Genomic DNA, 21,466 nt, shown 5'->3' with positions numbered 1-21,466 from the left:
AACTCATTAGAAAAACAAATCTGTGGTTCAGAGAATAAAGCCTGGCCAGATCTCGAAGCTTCTCAAAGATTTATGTTCTTCCACTTTTTGACTGATGCTGAATCCACTGCTCTGCAGATACTGATTTTCTGATTTTTTTAGCTTTAATTTGGTGATTCTTAAAAAAAAAATAAAATATAAGGAGAAATATTGGTGAGTGAAAATTTTTGCAGTTCAGTGTGTAATTCAAAAGCATGCAATATTATTAGGTTGAGACCTTCAGAGGTAATTATGCTCAGACTCAAATCAGGGCTCACTTGAAAGACAGATTTGCCCACTCTAGTGATGGCTATTCCGCTGCTCCCCTGAGCAACCTCTTACTTGGTTCTGAGAGTGTATCATCACTCTCATGCCCAAGAATTTAGTTACAGATATGTCTGTGTCTGTAGCTGAGGCAAAATTATTACAGTTACATCAGTAAATCTCATTAAGAAAACAAGCCCCCCCCTTAACCCCAAAGTTACAGAACAAAATGTACTGTTTCAAACCTACCAGGTGCCTTGAAATCATAGCCACACTTTTAAAATAACTAACTTTACACTTCTTATTCTTGTATATTATTTTATGCATTTAAAATAGTTCTTCAAGTCTAAGATGCAGTTTTCTGCATATCTGGCATTTTCTGCTTTACTTGAAAAGGTAAAATATACTTTACAGACTATTATGCATGCCATTTGTCAAAAATTGGACTAACTCTGTGTATTGATCTAGAATGGTGAATTTAACCTGTCATTACCTGTGGATTTTCACTAAAAGTACTCTTTTCACCTTCAAAATATCTACAACTGCTCTGGAGCATATGTTACCCACACCTCCCATCCATGGCTCCACTTATATCAGAAAGTCTGTTAATCACACAACTAGAAAGTACAGGCTACTCTTCTAATTCTGAGTTGTAATCAGACATGAAATATGAGATGCTTGGTTTTTGGGTACAATGTATTATTAAATATGGATTCCTTTGTATTGACAATTTTCTGTAAATATTTGTGTTTATAGCTTGGATTGTCTCACAGAATTACACATTAAATGGAATGTAAGACTGCTTAATTTTTTTTCCTTTAGTTGAAATTCAGTGTTTGTGTCTATATGTGTGTGTGTATATATATACGTATATCTATATATGTATGTATCTATTAGCTATGAATCCAGGCAATTGCATGCACAAGCATTCAGCGAGCTTTCAAAGCCAACTAAAAGTCAAGATGGTTTGACCTTAATTTTGTCACTTACATATGCAAAAATAAAAGTCAGATTGAGATGGCTTTGAAAACTTTGTATCTTCATAAACAATTGGGAAACCAATACGATATTGATTAAAAACCTACAGTTTCCAGAAATCTATTTTCAATGCCTTCTCTAGCATATAGTGGCAAATATCTTCAGTTATCTACATATATGGTCTTTACCTCTCATTATCATCAAGTTATTGCAAATATACTATTTAAAAAATAATACCTATTTGAAGAAAATATATTTCATGTCCATTTTATATTTCAAATATAACCCATATATGTTTGCACATTAAACAAAATTAGGGTTCATAATCACTGAAATAACACAAAGTAATGGTTTTCAGACGAACAAAACTTTCCCAAAGCTATCAGATTTTTCTCTTTTTTTTTTATTCACAGCTGCAAGTTGAATAGAAAAACAAACTTGTTTCTTTCATTTGCATTATCTAGTCTGGGACATAATTTAGGAAAGAATACTATGGAGCTGATAAAACATTACACAAGTGCTTTGTACAGGCAACACAGTAAATTATGCAGTGCTATTTGCTTTTTCTCCCCTTTACCATGAAGGGAATTTTTTCAAATAATTGCTGTAAACTTGACTCCAAAGCAAATAGTAAAATCTAAAAATTGTTAAATGAACTGTCATGAAAGCATATTTCTAACCTTTCTAAAGTCCTTGGATGTCATACTCAGACCCATGATATTTAACACCACTGTCCACATGGCTATGATACTAACCATTAAGTGATGATAAATGGTAAGGCATGCTGTGCAAATTATATATAATTTTATGTTGCATTCCTCATACCCTATTACAAATCACAGTAGAATTTCTGTGGTTAGGTCATATACTGTGCTAGGCAGCACATGATGTCACTCCCCTGATAATCATAAACATTATGCACAGATTTTATCGACTGGTCAAAAGAAACCTGTAATTAGTGACTAAGCCAACCAGATCTAATAAAACAGGGTCTTTCCAGTCCTATAAGCATGGAGAAATCAAATCCCTTAAAACCTCCCACTGCTGCCTAACACATTGTATATCTTTTCAGAAAAGTGCATGTTCTAAAAAAACTTTAGGAAATATCACAAACATTTCCAAGATGTCTGAGGCTTACTTGTGCCCCTTTACCCTGCTCTGCCTTGATGTGCCTGCAAGTCTTCTGAGTTATCACTGGTCAACGAAGGCAATTACTCATCTCATTTTCACATAGTTATTTTTAAACTGGTCCAAGCATGTTCTGACAACACAATCCAGTACCTTCATTGCAGGAACTAGGACAATTTTAATGTATCCCAGTAATTAGGGATTTGGATTTTCCACATATAGATACACATATCTATCTATGTCTCTGCATATCTTGATGTTATCTTAATTAAGTTGAATTAAGGGTTATTTATTTTGGACAGTGCTCCTACTTAATTAAACATTTCAATTTTCAATTGGCAGGCTTAGAGGAGATCTGAGTTTTCAGTTAGAGGTATTGCTTTTAGTGTAAACAGGAAATTAATAAACATCAGAAGATATCAGTGAATAAAGAGTGAACAGAAAAATGAATGGTGATTTTTTTTTTTCTAATCTAATTTTGTCTATCTTAAAGAAAGATAAAACCATCTTTTGAATGTAGAACAGCATTTTCCACATGCTGTTCCTTTATTGACATATTGGAGTAGTGAAACTTCTTGCTCTTGTTTTATGGTGCCATAAGAAGAGAGGCCACAGTGAACCTTTTTTGCTTTACATGTCCCATAGATCCTGCTGTGGAATATCCCATATCCTGACGTGGTATTTTGCTCAGCCTGTCTGGCTTCCTATGCTCAATCCTTGTGGCTGTTCTTTCAGCTGCATAGAAGGAATACTTTCAGGAAGGTGTTTGAGGGGAGATATGTTTTTATTATATGGGAAAGGAACAGTCCTGAAGATAAGAGAGAAGGAATGCCTCCTTTGCTACCTGCCAATGAAAGAAGTTCCAGAATTACCAGAATCTCCCTCCATGGGTAAGAAAGGGCTAGAAGCAATTTGTCAAATGACCCTACTATCACCAAAAAGTCTGTATCAATTAATATAAACATCAATTTTGCAGTGCATAGATACATAATGCTTTTTTTTTGCAAGCAGTAGTAAATCATATTAATTCTCTGGATCGGGTTGTATTAAATTTCTTTTTGTTAAGCAACACTTGCTAATACTGAGGACTTCTACAAGAAAATGTGACTCAGCAAGGATCATGGGAAGTATCCTTTTATGTTAAAATTTTATTTGTATATTGGACAAAAATACAGAAGCAAATCTGTCCACTTACTTTTGTACATATGGACACATTCTTTCATCATTGGAAGAAACAATACAACTTATTCATTCTGAAGCAAAAAGAAAAACGGTGGTGGTACTTCAGATGACACACTGGGGATGTGCTGCAGTTCTGCAGTACGTATGCATTTGTCACAGATGAGTAGTTTCTGCTTTTATCTATGCTGCACAAGGTTTTACCCCTCCCTCCATCAGCTCTTCAAAAGGCCCATCTCTTGACTCTTTGAGACTGGCTGCTTTTCCACTAGGCAACAGGAACACTGGCTGCCTAGACTGCCCCTGCCACCACCCTCCCTGACTCTCTTTACTTCTAGCCACAGACTCGGTGGATTTGCCATGGGGGGTTTTATGATCTGAGGACTAGAACAACTAGCTAGGGGGGCAGTGTATGCAGGTGACCGAGAACCCAGTGCTGGCTCCTACAGCACTGGAGTCTGAGAAATCCTAAAGTCCAGGACACCGCTCCCCTCTCTACACAGTTCATCAGTAAATTGTATCAAACATTTTCTTATGATCCATTTTCTCTGTCTTGCAACTGTGAAGTACTTAAATTGCTCAATAACTTTAGCTATGCACTAAGCACGAGGTCCAGCACGTGCCATTAGCAGCCTTGCACATTCAGTTTATGCTATGTATCTTTAAATAATATGTTTAAAAATTATTTCCTACATAAGACCTTAGGTGTCCTGCACTGTTTGTGTTGTGAGGAATTGTAGGTATCTCGCTTGTTAGTCCTTTATCAAGCTGCTTATCAGTGACATTCTGGTAGTTCAACTGCATAACTAGCAGTCAGACTTCTGCTCTCCAGGCCCACAAAACACTTCTTTAGTCTTAATTCTGAGGTCATGTTTCTCAGAAACAGTTTATTATCTAAATGCAGTTTTAAGTACCTTGCACACAAACCATTTCAATAGCCTTGTGTTCCTGGAGCAAAGGCTAAGGCTTGCTTTTGAATACTCAGATGAGTCTCACACACAGATAACCACCAGTATCTCTATTTCATCTCTATTCCAGTGGAACTGATGAAAAGGGAACCTTTCTGAATCTGGACCTCTCTCCTGATCCCACAGGATTACAGGATATACAGGCAAGCTCTGACTTTGTTTCTCAGATCTCACTCCTGCAAACACTATGCTCCTTAGAGAAGTGCTTTGGTACAATCATTTAAAATTATTTGAAACACTATCACTTTGCCAGTTTAAAGCTCTGCCTCCTGGCCAGAAATTGCTGCAAGGAATGTTTATGTTAGAGGTGAGGTTTGTTTGTACTGAGATAACAGACTACAAATTGAGGCAGGAGAGAAACACACATGTCCTGTTCTACTATGAAGATGGTAAGCTCTGTGAAGAATCTGGAATACTGCAAGGGGCATTAGCCTTTCAAATTCATTCATCTAACTGCACTCCTTAGGCACTCAAATAATTTTACATGGTTGACTGACACATTTTTTGGCGTTGTTTACAGCTACTTCCATGTGGAAACCCACTTGCTTTCCTGGACCTGTTTGGCATGAAGGTTGAAATCTGCTGGACAGTTTTTGTATGCTAAATCTGTCTAATAATCTGTCTAATAATATCCAGCCATAGGAGGAGAACAATGGCTGAGCCCAAGCATGCCACTCAGCCTGACAAGCCCAAGGACACTGAAGAAGACATTTTACAAGCGTACATGTCACTGGAAATGACAGGCTATGTGCTTAAATATAAACTCAAGACCATCAATACAATTTGGCATTTCTAGCAACACCAATCAAGTAATCCAAATTAAATATTATCAGTACAAAAGACAATGGAAGCAAAAATGAGACAAATTTGAAAAGTCTGAGCAGTTGCAAGAATAAAAGCTGGACTTTAGTTTCTATTAATTTCTACCTAAAACACATTGCCTGCAAGAACCTACAAGAGGAAAAAAAAAAACAAACCAGAAAACAAAAGAAGAGGGAAAAAATTAAAAACAAAACAGAGCAAAAAACTCCAAATAAACAAAAAAATTCCCAAAACCCAAAGCTCATCAAAATACACTAAAAAGAGAAGAAAGGTTGTGAAAGGTTGAAGGGCTGACAAGCATCATTATTAGTGTTCATGAAGGCATATTCAGCTTTTCTCTTGGTTTCTGTTATCAGGCAATTAAATACCCATCATAACTTCAGCATTACTAGTTTGTATGGCTGCAGAAAAATTAGAAAAAAAACATTTTAAATTACTCAGCATTTAGATAGCAGATAAAAATGGATCACTTATCTGGATGTTCCCAAGTTTATCTTTCTAAAAAAAGGTCATGATGAACTCTTTGAAGGTCTCAATGCCCAGATTTATCAGAAAAAAGAAAAAAAATAACCTTGTTTCCAACTTTGTCTTTCATAACTGCGGCCTGTTCTCTGTTTTCTGTTCATGGCTGTGCATCTGGCCTGAAATTCACAGATGCTGGAGACACTGAAGTCTACTGGCAATCATACTCACAGAGAAAAAGGGATCTACCTTTTCAAAAGTTGGTTTTAATACAGAGGAGCAGCTGAAGGCCACTGGGAGTTAAACTTCTAATATATAAGATAGGAAGACATTTGTAGGAGGCTGTTGCCTATAACAAAAGTAGATTGACCTATTTCCATGATATCCATGCAAAATTTATTGGAATTAATATGAGTCACTGAATGGATTTCGCAGCATTTCTAAGAGAGATCTAAAGGAACAGCAATACAGCTGAGTGTAATGGTCTGAAAAACCGAGGCTGTAGCGAACTGCCACTATGTAGCATCAACAACCATTAGATTAAATGACAGGATGAAAATACACATCCCCTGAGGAGACAGTCACTAACAGAAGTTGTACCAACTACAATTGACATTGACAAAAACTCAGCGTTAAACATTGTAAAGTAAAGTACAAAAATATTTTGCTTTGTTGTGAATGTTTATTTTCTAACTAAACAGCTTTTTATTTCCAAGCATTACATTCCCAGCATTGTCACAGTGGACACACAGCAATGTGTGTGGCCCAGGATCGGGACACGTCACTGACATCCAATGTAGAAAATACAATAGCAGAATTTGTTTCCAGCCTTATCCTCTGAGTGTGGAGGAACAGCCCTCTGTTATTTGTGTGACGCTTTAGCAGGAGAGAATGCCTTTCAGGAACGTCGCTGGGGGCCGGGGCAGCGATCGCACACCTGACCGATCCCAGGCTCTCCGCGGGCCGCTGGGAAGAGCCGAGACCGACTCCCGCCCCGTGGGCTTTCTGTGCCAAGGTGAGAACGTGTTTCTGTTCCCAGCACGTTCAGCGCTGCAAAACTCGTCAGAGAGCTGAAAGGGCGCTTTATACATTAATTTTGGAGGTTTGCCCGTCTAAACTCCTGATCCCGGCGCCGGGCGCCTCCGCCTGCCCCAGCGGCTCCGGCGGGACTCCGGCCGCGGCGGAACCCGGCCCGCGGGAGGCTTCCCGACCGCGGCGGGCGCACGCCTCTCCTGCGGAGCGCTCTCGCGGAGCGCCGCTGCCGCCAGCCCGGCTCCACGGCGGCTCCGCGGGCGCGGAAGCGGCGCGCAGCCCCCGAGCAGCAGCGTTTGGGGTTCCCTCCCTTCAGCGATCCCAAACTCCGCTCCAACGCGCTTATTTCCTCCTGCCTCCCAAGCCAGCTTCCTGCCCGCGCTGCCACCGTTTTTCCCCAGCATCCCGCCCGCCCCGCCGGTTCGCGGGCGGCCCGGGACGGTGGCGGCGGGGGCGGTGGGCGGCCCGCGGGCGGCCGCGATTGGCGCAGCCGACGCACGTGGGGCCGCCCTCACGCCTCGGCGCTGGCAGCGCGGCCGCCGCCGCGGGGCACGGCAGGGCAGGGCGGGGGAGCGCACCGAGCTCCGCTCCGCGCGGGTCTCCGCGCACCGCACGCGGCGCTGCGGCGGGGAGGGGAGAGGAGAGGAGAGAAGAGAGAGCGGAGTCAAGTCGAGTCTCCGCGCACCGCACGCGGCGCTGCGGCGGGGAGGGGAGAGGAGAGGGGAGAAGAGAGAGCGGAGTCAAGTCGATCCTGCGGAAAGGTGGGTGTGGGGGCCGCAGACGCCGCGCTGCGGGTCGCGGTGGCGTGGGGTGGACGGGGGCGATGTCCCTATCGGCTCCCTCGGTGGCGCGCCGCGCTCGCTCCGTTGGGGCTTGCCGGTTGCGCGACGCCCGCGGGAGGAGCTCTCGGAGGGAGAGAAATCACTAACTCGGGCCAGCGAGTTAGTGATCAACTCCGCGGTGGCGTTCTCCGCCCCGGCACGGCGCCGGGACCTCCTGGGCGCGCCGGCGGTGCCGGGCCGAGGCAGCCGGGTGTGCACCCCGGGAGCGGGGGCGGCCGCTGCCGGAGCCGCGGAGCTCCGCTGAGCGCCGTCTGCGGCGCGGCTGGGGCGAGGCGGGCGGTGCGTCCGGCGGCGCAGCCCTTCAGCCCTCGCCGTCGGAGGCTGTGCGAGCGGGGGGCCCGGCCCTGCAGCCCCGGCACGGGAGGCTTTGCTCTGACGCCGGCCCCGAAGTCTGCGCTGCCTGGAGCCGCTGGTGCAGCCCGGCAGTGGTCAGTCCCTGTCGACTGTCCTGGGGAGGTTCTGCGGGTGGTGAAGAGCAGCACAGAACTGGCCAGTAAGCGTTAAGCTGATGTACTGGTCCCCTTCCAACACGATGCTTCAGGAGTAACCTTGTCAGTCCAGTGAAAGGACCACCACCACCTTCCCCGCTTTCTGATTGAGCTAGCTTTGCTAATGGAAAAGTAAAATTTACAATAGCTGTAGTCATTATCCACTTGTGATGGATAATCCACAGCTGATGGAATCTGAAGTTCAAGGAAATATTTACCATTATTTAGAGAAATGTGTTATTCTTTTTTCATCATATTTTACCCCCTGTCAAACAGAGGAGCTTATGTTTAAGGAATTGCATCACTTCGCAAATCCCTCTATCTTTGTCTAAATATAAACTGTCTTATAGGATGTCTTCAACTTGGCTGTTTTCCTTTTGTGAGTCAGAGCTAGTGTTACTGCTTTTCATTGCTTGAACGGGCTCCACAGACCCATGACACCTCTCTTAAGAGTTTTAAGTTGTTGCTCTTGTGATTGGGATCATCTGGCAACGCTGCTTAACGTTACTGAGGCAGACAGGACCTTTTCCAGCCTAAAATACTGAAAGATGACAATAAGGTATCTTGATTTTCTTTTGATTATGACATCTAATCAGTGCTGCAGTGACTAACTCTAGGGGAGGTCTGTAACGTGTCATCTCTTGTAAGGGAGGAGGGCAGGGAAGTTGTATCTTGCTGGCGATGCATTGTGTTAGCAACTCAGGGGTTTCTTTTTCACATCTGTAGTTTCCAAGCACACTTTATCCCTGATTTTTTCTGTAATTCTTGTAAGTTATTTTAATGAGGTCCTAAGAACTCAAAATATAATGAACACAGAACACTTGTGGTACTTTGAGTGCAAGTAGTCATACTGGGGAGTTGGGCATTTTTTTTTTCCCCATGCTCTGTGAATAGGAATTTACAGCTTCTTGCCCCAGGAAAAATGTTCCCCCTAGGGCTGATGTTAGTCTACTTGGTAAATACTTGAAAAAGTCACTTTCAGTGAAATGTTTAAGGCCTTTCTGCTTGAGGAAATGCAGTTACATTGTAACATGCCATCCTAATTTCCCATCTATTACTCTCGATTTTCTTCAGGACTATGCCTTAAAAGTTGCATGGCACTTTTAAAAATGCACTAAGGTAAAACAGTGAAAATAAAAAGTACTGTAACATATTGAGTATAGAGTGAAAGTACCATTTTGGAAGTTAGCTCAATCACCATTTTGTGATAGCTTCCTCAGGTGAAGGAATTTCCAGGTGGAAAAAAAAGGCTGTGAAGAATTGTGCAATGGAAAGTAAGGGGTATCCTACCCTTGAGTAACAGTGTTTGCTGTGTTGACTGAGATTTCTGTTAACTTGCACATGTTGATTTCTTACCTGTATTTCATTTATTCTCAAGTTTCTGCGTGTCTCCTAGACATGGTCTGGATAGGAACATGTAAAGTCAGGGAAGTGTGATGATAACATGGTGTTATGAGCTATAGAATGGTCAAAGAGAAGTACTTTGGTTTGTTTTTTTTTTAAGATTTGTGTTCAGATCACCTCAGTCCTGTGTGGATGTGGGATGTTTAGACACTTTAGATAATATAAGCCATTCATAAAGTCCTCAGTATGAATGGGTTTTTATTCCTCCTAGCTGAATATTTTTTCTTTGTGCTATTTAAGGCTACTTTTACTAGAAGTTCACTTCTTAAGTATGATGAATTCTTCAGTAGGTACTTCCTGTGTTTGTGGTGTTGTTATTAGATTAAAGCATACATTTTAGAAAACTTAAAAATACCTTCTTTAAAAAGTGCAGCTTATAAGACTATATGGGATGTCTTCTGTTTTATTATGAATAAAATTATATGAAATGCCAGCTCTGCAAAATAGTAACTGTTAGTTTCCTTTGGGGAGAAGCATGCTGTCTAAGTAATAGTGTGCATTTGTTCTTTCTTTTTTCTTCCCTTGTAACTTAATGTCCATTTCCAGTGTCCAGCTGGTAAGCTATCATTGCCAAGGCTGTACAAAAGTTGTGTTCAGATAAGATGGTGGTAAGACAAACTTGTCTTCTGTTTTTAACCAAGCAGGAATGCCATAGCTGACTTGTGTGCTGAGAAAAACCAAGTCCTTCAAGGGAGCACTTAATTTTCCTAGTCCTGGGTTGGTGATCTGGTGATGTTGGGGATTTGAAAAATTGATGAATTAGAAAGCCTTGACATTAATTTATATTGTATCCAGACATGCCAGTGAATTCATTAATACACTTTTGCATATGACTGCAGCAGTTAGTGCTGGTTTGACTGTATAGAAGCATGTTTAAATTTAGGCTTTTGGTTTGTCTGTTTCTTGTTCTGAGTCAGGAAATGCAAACTAGGATATATCTAGTGTTTTATCAGTGCTAATAAACATTGTGTGATTGTTTACAGTTACTTGTTGTGTAGCATTCCTTGGTTATACAGATTTTTAATTTTATCCCCAACAAATTTCTTAAGCTTGGAGAAAAGGAGAGGAAAATAGTTCTTGTTTTGAATTATTATTACTATGTTAACAAGAGAAGGACTATTGGTTTTCCTGCCTAAATGATGTCATAGAACATTTAGGCTGTGGTGTGCAGGAAGAAACTGGTTTTAGGGAAGTGGGAGGAAGGCTATTGCCTCTTACTACTTTTTTTCCCCTCCTCTGGGTAATCTGCTATCACAGAAGGGAATGATGATTTTTCAAAAGCAAATGCATTTCTGAAGCTATATGTAGCAGAAATAAACTCATGAAATATATTCACTGGGTAACTGAGGGCTAAAAAGAGATCAGACCATTTAACAAAATCATTGTATTAAAACTCTTTCAAAATTGCCAGTATCCTCTTCCATCCTGAAAAACCTTTGCCCAGTAGTCCATTTTCTTTTCCAGTATACATTTGTTGGAGGTCCAGTTGACTTCTGGCATGTGTTGTTCATTGTGGTGCTCTAGAGCTCATAGCTGAGCATTAAACTGCCTTTTTTTCCATCTTAAGCTTAGGCAGACATCCTCTTCACCTGAGGTTTTTGACGCAGACAGTGCTGTGGGATTTCTTTGTCATAAGTGTAAGAGATTCCTTTGTAAATGGGGATTGCATGACTGTGAGTTAGCTTGATAAATTACATATTCCTACTTTCCCTTACACAATTTGTCTTTGCAGATAGTTTTGGGGAAGGGATTCCTGCTGTGCTGAAGTGCTGCAGATCTGGGAGCAGTTTGGACTGTAAAGTTCCTGTGTTCTTTACAAGACAGCACTTGTATTGGATTTCTGATGCTTAGAAGACCCAGGTTTCTATGTGTATGTGTTGTCAGTTTCAGACTTTTACATGTAGATAACAGTGGTAATCTACTGTCAACAGCCCCAAGGAGAAAATATCCAAACCCTTCTGTTCTGTAGCATTTTGATTTCCTTAGTAAAACAGGAGCATAGTGGGAGCTCAAGGTTGCTCAGTGGTGCAGAATTCTTACCAGTGGCTATGAATACAAGTTACTGAAGGTTTTATGGTCATGAACTGCGGACTAAAGTCCAGGACTAAAAGCTGAACTTGGGGGTTTTTTGCCCTTTAAACTTGGTTCTAGTCTTGCTGTAGGCGTGAGAATAGTGCCAGCTCCAGGAATCTTTTTTTTTTGATTTTTCTTCTGCCTTTACTGTCTTGTGTGGTTTTAAACTTCAGACACTTTCACTTCATTATCTCTTCCTAGAGATTGCACATGTTTTTTATATATGTGAAGTTTCTAAGTAGTGTGAAACACACTGTGTAATTGCAGGCCTGTTAGTAATAGGGCAAACCCCCAGATTACATGTATGTGTATGAAACACTTAGGATGGAAAGACTTTGGAAAACAGGTTTCTGGGTAGGTTGGGTTTTTCTTGTCTATGCATAAAACAGTACTCTTAAATGTATAACAGCAATAAATAATAAACTTGTTTTGGAGTAGATTTCATTATAAGAAATTAGCATACTCCTACTTGAGTTAAACTAAGCCATAGTTAAATTATTAAGATTCTGCTGCTGTGGAAACAATTCCTTTTTCTTGATGCATCACCATAAGATAAAACTGGAAATGTAACTTTTGTGAAATTTGGTGCTTGCCTGCAATTCATCTTCAAAAAAGAAATATTTATAATTTCTTCTTGCTAACTGTCCTGGCCAAATAGTTTATTATTTACACATTTTGGTTTTGGGTCTCCTTTTCACAAGCCATTCTGTTATGTTTGCAGGCTGTTTTAGACAACACTCTTTGTACCTTGCAAATACTTGCTTGGAGAGCCAAAACAGTAATTCCTTAACTTTACTTAGAGTTTTTTTCCAGGGTTGTTGAGGTGCGAAATTGAGATGTAATCTAACAGTTTTCCTACCTTTCCACTTGCTAGTGTATTTAGGAGGAGGGGAAGAGCAAACAACTTGCCATATGCAGTATACACTTGGAAACCGCCCTCTTAGTAATTAGTAGAAATTCTAGGATGTTTAAGAGCTTCCTCTTGAATTGTTTGCCTTTAATGGGCCATTATCTGAGCATATAAACTTTCTGTATTCATTTAAAGGGACACAATGCTCAGTTCAACATTGTTAATCATATATGGAAGGAAAGAAGGAAAGACTATGATCTGTTATTGACAGATTGGAATTATGCAGTTAGAGTGAGTTCCTGTTAGTTCATTTATTTCTTTGAGCTTGTATGGCAAGTTCCTGACAGTGTAATAAAGTGTCCAAGTGCTCTGATATGCCCACAGGTTAGTGACTAGTCTGTTAGCACCTCTGTGACTTTAATATAAACATGGCAAATAGTTTTTTGAAGTGGCAGTTTGTTCAGCGTAGGTTAACAATCCACTCTACCCTCTAACAGCAAACACTTGTAAGTCAGTAGGATGCCATGCTCAGAGATGTGCTCTGCTCATGTGTAACACTGCAAAGGGGCTTCTTTCTGGCTTCCTGGTGGCCATCAGTTCCTTGCTGGTAGGCATCCACTGCAGGTGGATGGCAGGCTCTGCACCTGGGCCTTTGCCACGTTTTTCATTGCATGAAGGTTACAGGATTCAAAGAGACAAAAAAGTGTCTGGTGTCTTTCCACAGGAAAGAACCAACAAAAAACTTGTGTTCAGCTACCTTTAGTGTCTTAAGGAAAGATTTAAAGGTGGGTGTTTAAACCTCAAATTTACAACTTAGTTTTGTAATTTCAAAATCTTGACCTGTGCTGAAGGGGTTGCATTAAAGATGCATTCTGATTTAAAATACAAAAACCCCCAGAAGATCACAGAACTGTAGAACAGCTGAGGTTGGATGGGACCTCTGGAAGTTCCTTTTTACAGTTTTATTATACCATTCTCTTTAGGAGAAGAGCTGTGTTAAGCTTAGCTGGTTTTGGACAGTGCTCTCAGGGCCATGGTGTGATTCTTGGGCTTGTCTGTGCACAGCCAGGAGTTTGACTTCATGGTCTTTGAGGGTCCATTCCAACTCAGGATGTTCTATGATTTGTTTTGGGAGATACAGAAAGGATGTTGCACCTTGTAAATATGGAAGCTCACTAGTATGAGGGGATATCAAACAATGAAGAGTTTGTTTTGTAAGCAGACAGCTGAGTGAAGTCAGAGGCATATTCACAGATGGAAATGAGTTCTTGGTTACTGGAACTGAAATTTTCCGTTTACGTTTTTTTGAACCTTAAATGGGGCCCTTTTAAGAATCATCTTGCATTGTGCCCACGCTATTAATTTTTGTCTCCATCAGTACAGAATTTCAGTTTCAGTATTCAAGAATTATTCTTGACTGCTTTTAGTAAAACTCACAACTTAAGAAAATTAATGTGTCATTTGTTTATTTGAAACATCGGTTTTACTGTAGCCTGTGTGCATTTGCAGCTGTTCAGAAGTGACTTTCAGAGGAGAAAAGAATGATTCAAAAGCATATGAGGTGCTGGATGCTTCCCACATCACTGGTAACGTATGATCTGTATTTGAAAAATGTAACCAAGACTGAATCTTTACATGTTTTCATGTTTCTTTTTCTGGGCAACTGACTAGTTTGACTATAACATCAGACTGCATTTGCTGTAAGTTAGGGCATTTGTATGACTTTCAGTTTACCAGGGCCTGAACTATTCATACAGAAATTCACGATGGAAGTGTTCATTTTGAAGATTCTGATTTAATTTAACTCCTGTGGAAGCTAAAGGCTGTAGCTGACTTGACTGGAACTTGAACAGAGCAGGCAGGCAAGCTTTGTCCCATAGAGTTGCTTTAATATTTCTGTTTCCTATGTATTTAGTAAGGCTTCAGATATTCCTTTAGTATGTAACTATAGGGCTAGGTAACGTGTTTCTTAGATGCAGAGACACAGTTACAGTATATAATCTATTGCTTAAATATCCAAATACGAGATTAAGGATTTGCCATAGGTGATCAGTTGTACCTTGCAGAGTTCTTAATTAACTTGCACTTATACACAGATTGTGTTTGTGATTGAGTCTGGGCTGAAAACTAGCATCTTTTACGTCAGTTCTGCATTGACTTGTGAGTTATGCTGTCTGCTTAGGCACCTGATTATCTTCTGACCTGAGGTGTCCACATTTCCTGTCAAGTCAGTGGAAGGAGCTGAAAGCCTTGGGGGCATGAATCACAGCACTGTAGTGTTTCACAAAATAGTAATGACATTACTTCTGTAAGCAGTATTAAAAAGCATGAACAGAAATAGCTTTTATGTGCGCTGGGAGTAAGGCAATACAATTTTGTGACTACTGTGTTAGCTGAAGGTCGCTGTGTCTGTTGGGTTACACTTCATTTGCACATCTTGACACACCACTGTCCCTGCTTGCCCCAGTTTGCCAAGGTCATACTGAATTGTGGGTGATTCTTGTCCCCAGCCCAGGAAATCAGATGCTCTTGAGAAAGCTTTGGGAAGGCAAGCTAATTGGTTATCTGTGAAATTTTTCAGGGGGAAGCTAGGACTTAGGACCTCTAACTTACTTTAATGACTCGATGGGATCTGAAATATGTCATTTAGCGTCTTAAAAGTAAATTCCTTGTGTCCAATGTGATATTTTAACTCAGAGCCCTTATCTGACCGAAAGCTTATGTGACAGCCTTTAAAGGATTAAGAAACCAGTGTGCCTATAGTTCGATAAAGGAATTTAGTAGATGGGAGCCATGTATAGGGCACCTTCAGATCCTTGTAAGAATTACATACAAGACTAGTTTCAGGTTCTGTTTGGTTGCTAGACAAGGTTTCATTTTAGGGGACAAGAAGTATGCAATTAAAAAATATTAGACTTCAGTAACTTTTAATTTTTTGGGGCATAAACATTATGCATTTTAACCTCCTAAAAAGAAAACTTCAAAGATAAGCTCTGTAAGCTGAGAAATATACTGGATTTAGTTGTCATGTAAAACAACAGTGCATTAAACTGCCCTTATTTTTCTTTCAGTGGTGGTTATTGTGAAAGATACAGCAGTGTTTTGGAGTGGGAGTATAAGGGTTCCAGATGTCTGGGGGTTCTACTCCCGTTCTACTCCTAGTTACTTCTGTATAAATCTTCTTATTTATTCTTGTAGAAATGATTGTTTATTTGTGAAAGTGGGCAGGTCTGTGCTGAGGCGAGGCTTGATCCTGTTGTCCTTGGAGTGCAATAACAGTGCTTCTGCATTCCTCTTAAGGGGATGATAAGACCATGTTTGCAACTCTGCTTTCTGTTCCTCTCCACTAGGTTATTAGGGAACTGATATGGTTTTCTGGATGTTTGGGCAGAGAAAACTGAGAATTCTCCAGTAGTATTACTCTTGTTTATTTCATGTTTGTCCCCTATAGAAACTTATGGAGCAGGATATAGACAAGATGCTGACATATCTTGTGATTAGTTGCTTGTTTCAGACAGTAATAGCTGATGCCTTCAAATCTTGACTTGAAAATACTGATTGGTTTTGTGTTAATTCAAAAGCTAAATTTGAATTAACTTTTCAAAAGCTAAATTCACAGTTTTGTTTTTGGTTTTTCTATTCCATTTGGTTACAGTAGAAAGTGCAGGAATGGATTGTCTTTGACAGTAACCCAGGTACCACTGGGTGCTAAGGGGGGGCTTCCTTAAAGCTCTCTCTGAGCAGTGATTAAGCTGAAGAATGTGTTTGTGCAGCCTTAAAACACTGACCTGGTGGTCCCATAAGTGCTTAGCAGATGCCAGACTCTCCCATTTCCCATGAGCTGGGTGTGGTGACCCCCTCATTTTCTGTAGAAGGAAATGATCTTAAATGAGTTGATCAAGGTGGTATCTGTAGTAAAACTGTGATAATAATACACCTTTCTAGTTCTGTTTTTATAGATTATAAGCCTATCAGACTTTATCTTTTAAGCAATTCAGTAAGAAACTTGTAATCAACTCAATATGCATTTGAAGGCCTCTTAAAAATTTGCTAATTCATCCTATGGAGAATCTTGCCCAATGTATAACACAAACATCTTTCCTTTCCAGCTTATAACAAACCTGTTACTTAGGTTTCTAGAGTAAAACAGGCAATGATGTATATGGACCGTTTTTCTGTCTTTTTCGTTGTGCATCTGTTGTGTCTTCCTCTGTGTCTGACATAGTTTGTGCATGTACCCCACACATAGTCTGTGCATGTCTCTGCACAGAGGGAAATGAATTTTCACAGGTGGAGCAATAAAAGCCATCCTTGTGAAGGTGTAGTGTCTGGATGTTTCACAGGGAGCTGCTTTGGTGGCTATGAGCATTTTCTCACTTCCTGATGGTGACAAAGCAGTAAACCCCAGGTTGTTTTTCTCTATGTTCCCCCCACTATGTGGATTTATTTCATGTTCTTACAGCAAGGGCTTATCTGAACTTCAGGATATTCCCAGCTTTGACATGAGTGCTCATACTTGTTTTTGCCTTGTCATTTAAGCATTTTTTCTCCCTCACTTTTCAAAAGGGTGGCATGAGGTGAGGTTGACAATTGATATCTGTTGTGACTAAAAGGGAGCCTTGCTTTTTTGATAGAGGGGTGAATACATAATTTAGCTTGCAGTAAGAAGAAAATGCTTTTCATTTCACTCAGTGAGCTATGCTGAGGAGGGGATAGAAGGGATCAGAAAAGTGGAATCCAGGCTGTGATATAACATATTGTAGTGTGTTATGCTGAATAAAATTTCCTGAAAATAGAAAAGAGATATTAGAGCACTCCCAGGAAATGCAGCAATTCCCCTAGAAACATGTCTGAGATGGGAGGAGATGAGAGTTCAGTACTACTGAAACACAGAGAGGTGCAATGAGTTGTCTTCGGAGGTGTGGGAGCTATGGGAGGTATTTATCTGATTAATGAACCAGTAGCACTGGTTCAGCTGTCTTCCATGGACAAGGATTATTCCTGTAACGTGGTCTCAGCTGTGTCTAATCTCCTTCTAATGTCACTCTTTGTTTTCTGCCTTTATAATTTTGTCTGTTTCTTCCTCATTTCTCACTATTTTATTATCTTTGCAACCCTTGCACGTGATTTTAATCATGAGGCTGTTATCTTTCAAACCTCATTTTGCAGTCCCCAGGGACTTCTTAAGGGCCTTAATAGGTGTGTATTTCCCTGTCATGTGTCAGTTTAAACATTAACCTTGGCATCTTTGGTCAAAGAATGTTGACTAGAGATTGATTTCCTCTATTTATAGGTGAGTTCTCACCTTTCTTCATGTTCTTATTTTCTCCTTTAAATAATTATACTTTTCTAGCTTATCTTAGAAAGGTAATCTTTGGGAAGAGTAAGATGTGACTCAGATGACTGGAAAAGGGAAAGGATTGTGCCCACCTGTAAAAAGGATAGAAAGGAGGATCCTGGAAGCTACCAACTTGCTGACCTCACCTCTGTGCCTGAGAAGGTCATGGAACAGGTCCTCCTAGATGCCATGCTAGGGCACATTGAGGACAGGAAGGTGACTTGAGACAGCCAGCACGACTTCACCCAGGGCAGGTCCTGCCTGATAAATGGCCGCCTATATTGGAGTGACTCCATCAGTGAACTAGGGAAGCTACAGATGTCATTTATCTGCACTTTTGACATGGTTCTCCCCAACATCTTTCTCTTTAAATTGGAGAGAGAAGGATTTGCTGGCTGGACTGTTAACTGGATAAGAAATTGGTTGGATAGTCTCATCCAGAGGGTAGTAGTCAACAGCTCAGGGACCAAGGGACATCAGTAACAAGTGGTGTCCCTTAGGGATCTGTAAACTGTGTTATTTAGTATCTTCTTCATTGGCGTAGACAGAGGGATTGAGTGCAGCCTCAGCAAGTTTGCAAGTGACACCAAGCTGAGCAGTGTGGTTGACAAACCTGAAGGATGGGATGCCATCCAGAGGGACCTGGACCAGCCCAAGAACTGTGCCCATGGGAATCTCAAGGAGTTTTAACAAGACCAAGTGCAAGGTGCTGCACCTGCCTGGGACAACCCCTGGTATCAGCAGAGGCTGGGGATGGACAGATCCAGAACAGCCAGGGCTTGAGGGTGCTGCTGGCTGAGAGGCTGGACATGACCCAGCCGTGTGTGGTGGAACCGGATAAGGTCCCTTCCAACCCAAGCCATTCAATAGTTCTGCAGTTGTGTGACTTCCTTTGTAGTTTCCATTTCCTTCGACTTTCAATTCTACTTCTCTTTCACAGTGTTTCTTCTGAGTTGCATACTTCAAATGAAGCAACAAAGTTATTGATGATAAGGGGTGAAAGGTAAGTGTTCTGCAAATTCCACTATGGTATGTTGTGGATCTTTCCAGATGTGTTATTACACTCTGTGACAGGATGTGAAATATTCCACACATTGAGTAAATAATAGCTGTTATGAATAAATGCTTTTCAGTTAGCAGAGCTGGATAACTGGTTTCTGAACATCTTAAAATGAAAATCCTGAAGAAATGTAGATAGAATAAGGAAGGACCTGGAGTTATGTTAGATAGCTAATTAAATGGTTGCTTCTTATTCTGTTGTGGAACAAAAGAAGCCAATGCTTTGCAAGTGCTGAAGGGTCACTGAAAAGAAAAAGACAAATTTGAAGTTGTGGGTGGTTGTTTGCCTCAGTATGGTGCTGGCAAGTCTAATATACTTTGTTATGTGCAGAGTATTCTGTGTTTAATTAAGCTTAAAATGTGAGTAATGTATATTCAAAGGCAAGAGAAATGCATCTGTTATTTTTAATCTTTCATTGAATGGAGCAATTGATTTCAGTGTAGGATTGTCTGTATTACAAGGTACAGGACACTGAAGGGCTGCTTCTGCTTCTGGTTGGCTTTTTTAATTGTTCTAAAATGTCTGAGCACTTTAAGTACCGGCAATATCTAGGTATTGAATTATCTATTGTGTTTCATTAAAATTATTGGTTAAAGGTTATCTTTAGTATACATAATTTGTAAATTAATTACATATTTATGTGTACCTGAGATCTTTGCTTTCTAAGAGGTGAATTTGCATCTCTCCATAACCATAATATTTTGGTTTTTTTGTTTTGGTCTTTGGCCTGAATGGACATCTGAGGCAAAAAAAAATTTGCAAGACTTATTAGCAGTAGATCCTTGCTTGATTCTAGATGGAAATCTCTCAGTTCTCTTGGGGGTCCTATGGAATTGTTCTTTCCTACAGTAATAAAATTGTCTCTCGAGTATAAATGATGCTAGAATTGTCTAGCTGAGTGAGCAACTAAAATTAATGAGTCGCAAAGAATTCCAAGTATGCATCTGGCTATTAGGGCTATACCCGCAGTTTTGTGATATCTTTATTTGGGAAAACATCTCTTGCTTTCTTTACTTGCTGTGCAGATGGCCATACAAAAGATTGCTCTTTGAAGAAAGACTGAAGCATCAGTAGGCATAGTAGATAAAAGCACAGAATGCACTTAACACTCTCTTTCTTAATTTCAAAATCTTTCTCATGAGGATTTAGAAGCAGTTCTTATAATGATGTAGCTTTTGAGAAATTAATATCCTTGTAAAAGCTAGATGAAAGCCTTTTAAGAAGTTGTAAAAACAATATTTGTACCATGTGCTATGTGCCTCATTCATGGCTCCTTTATTATAGATCTCGGTTTTTACAGAGTTGCCTGTCCTTGCAAATGTTTGTGTATGAAATTTTCTTGGAGAGACAAATGGTTCTAAAATACTAATAGATCTTGTAGTCCATAACACATGTGTGCTTTGCAAATGAAATGCTTCTTTCTTTTTTCAGCAAGTGGAGTAATGTGAATACTTCTTTGAAGAAAAAAACAAAACCCTAAGATTCCCCTTCCCTCCTTTTCTCCGTGACCAAAGTATTTTGGGATATTAACTTCAAAAATTTAGTTTACTCTTCTTTTCATTTTTGAAAACTTTCTAACATATGGACAAGAATAGTGAAAATTTTTAATTACTGCAATCCTGGTAATATCCCACTTTTTAAAAGTGATTAGTTCTATTGGACTCTCGAAAGTATATGAACTTGAAGACTAAGTTCAGCTACCTTAGTGATGAATGACCAGAAGAAAGCACATGTAAATTCCATTTAGGGTGCACTAAATACCCTGATAAGGATATTGCTTCATGAGTCTCTTTTTTTTAAACTTCCCTTCCTCTCTGTATACACTGTGTTTCACTGGTGGCCTCGCTGTACTTGTCAGGCTGAATAAAGGCTGTTAGTTCACATTCTGACTCAGCATCACCCCTGAAATGTACATCTGCATTGTATGTAAACTCACTATTAAAAAAACCCAAACAACTTCGTAGTATTTCTTATATCTACCAAGGCTTGGATTCAGACCTTTGAGTTTCTGGATGGGTTGTTTTGCTTGAAGACTGAAACTTACATAGGCAACCCTGAGAAACTGTTGTGATGGTAACATGATAGCTGATACTTACTAGGTAAGGATGAAAATGTTATTTGCAAAGTGAATGTGTGCAGAATCAACAGGTCTGCCTTATCTCTGTGGGGTATGGGAAATTTTTGGTTTGTTTGAATTTTTTTGCTGTTGTCTTTTGTTTATACGGTGTTTAATGTATTTTATTAGTGATAACATCCATGATAAAATGCATGGCTGAATCCTTGCATAATAGGAAAGCTACTGAAAGAGGTCTTAAATATAAGTAATTATCTGTGAGGCTTTACCTACCTGTCCTGAAGATCTCTCTCAGGGGTTTCTCCTGTTGTTGAACATAATGAGCACAGACCATCATTAACTTTAAAGATACTTGTGTGCCTCACAGGATTCTGGGTCTCTGTTGAATCAATGACACTTACTGATTTTCTTCCTCTTGGAGGAAGACATTTCTCCTTTCTTTTAAGTCTGTCCTGTCCCTGTTGCACATTTGTCTTTATATAAAAA

General features: G+C 40.3%; 1 protein-coding gene across 1 annotated transcript in view; it reads left to right on the top strand.

The window, feature by feature from the left end:
• Positions 1–7,590: 7,590 nt before the first annotated feature.
• Positions 7,591–21,466, top strand: part of STXBP6 (syntaxin binding protein 6) — a 94,934-nt gene continuing 81,058 nt past the window's right edge. Inside the window, exons 1-2 of the mRNA XM_041402605.1 lie at positions 7,591–7,612; positions 18,787–18,849. The gene's annotated coding sequence lies outside the window, so the exon portion shown is untranslated. The remainder of the gene's footprint in view (positions 7,613–18,786; positions 18,850–21,466) is intronic.

The sequence above is a fragment of the Onychostruthus taczanowskii genome, unplaced genomic scaffold (assembly GCF_017590055.1).
Source record: "Onychostruthus taczanowskii isolate IOZ18803 unplaced genomic scaffold, ASM1759005v1 scaffold1, whole genome shotgun sequence".
Lineage (NCBI taxonomy): Eukaryota > Metazoa > Chordata > Aves > Passeriformes > Passeridae > Onychostruthus > Onychostruthus taczanowskii.
This window is presented reverse-complemented; position numbering and strand designations above follow the sequence as displayed.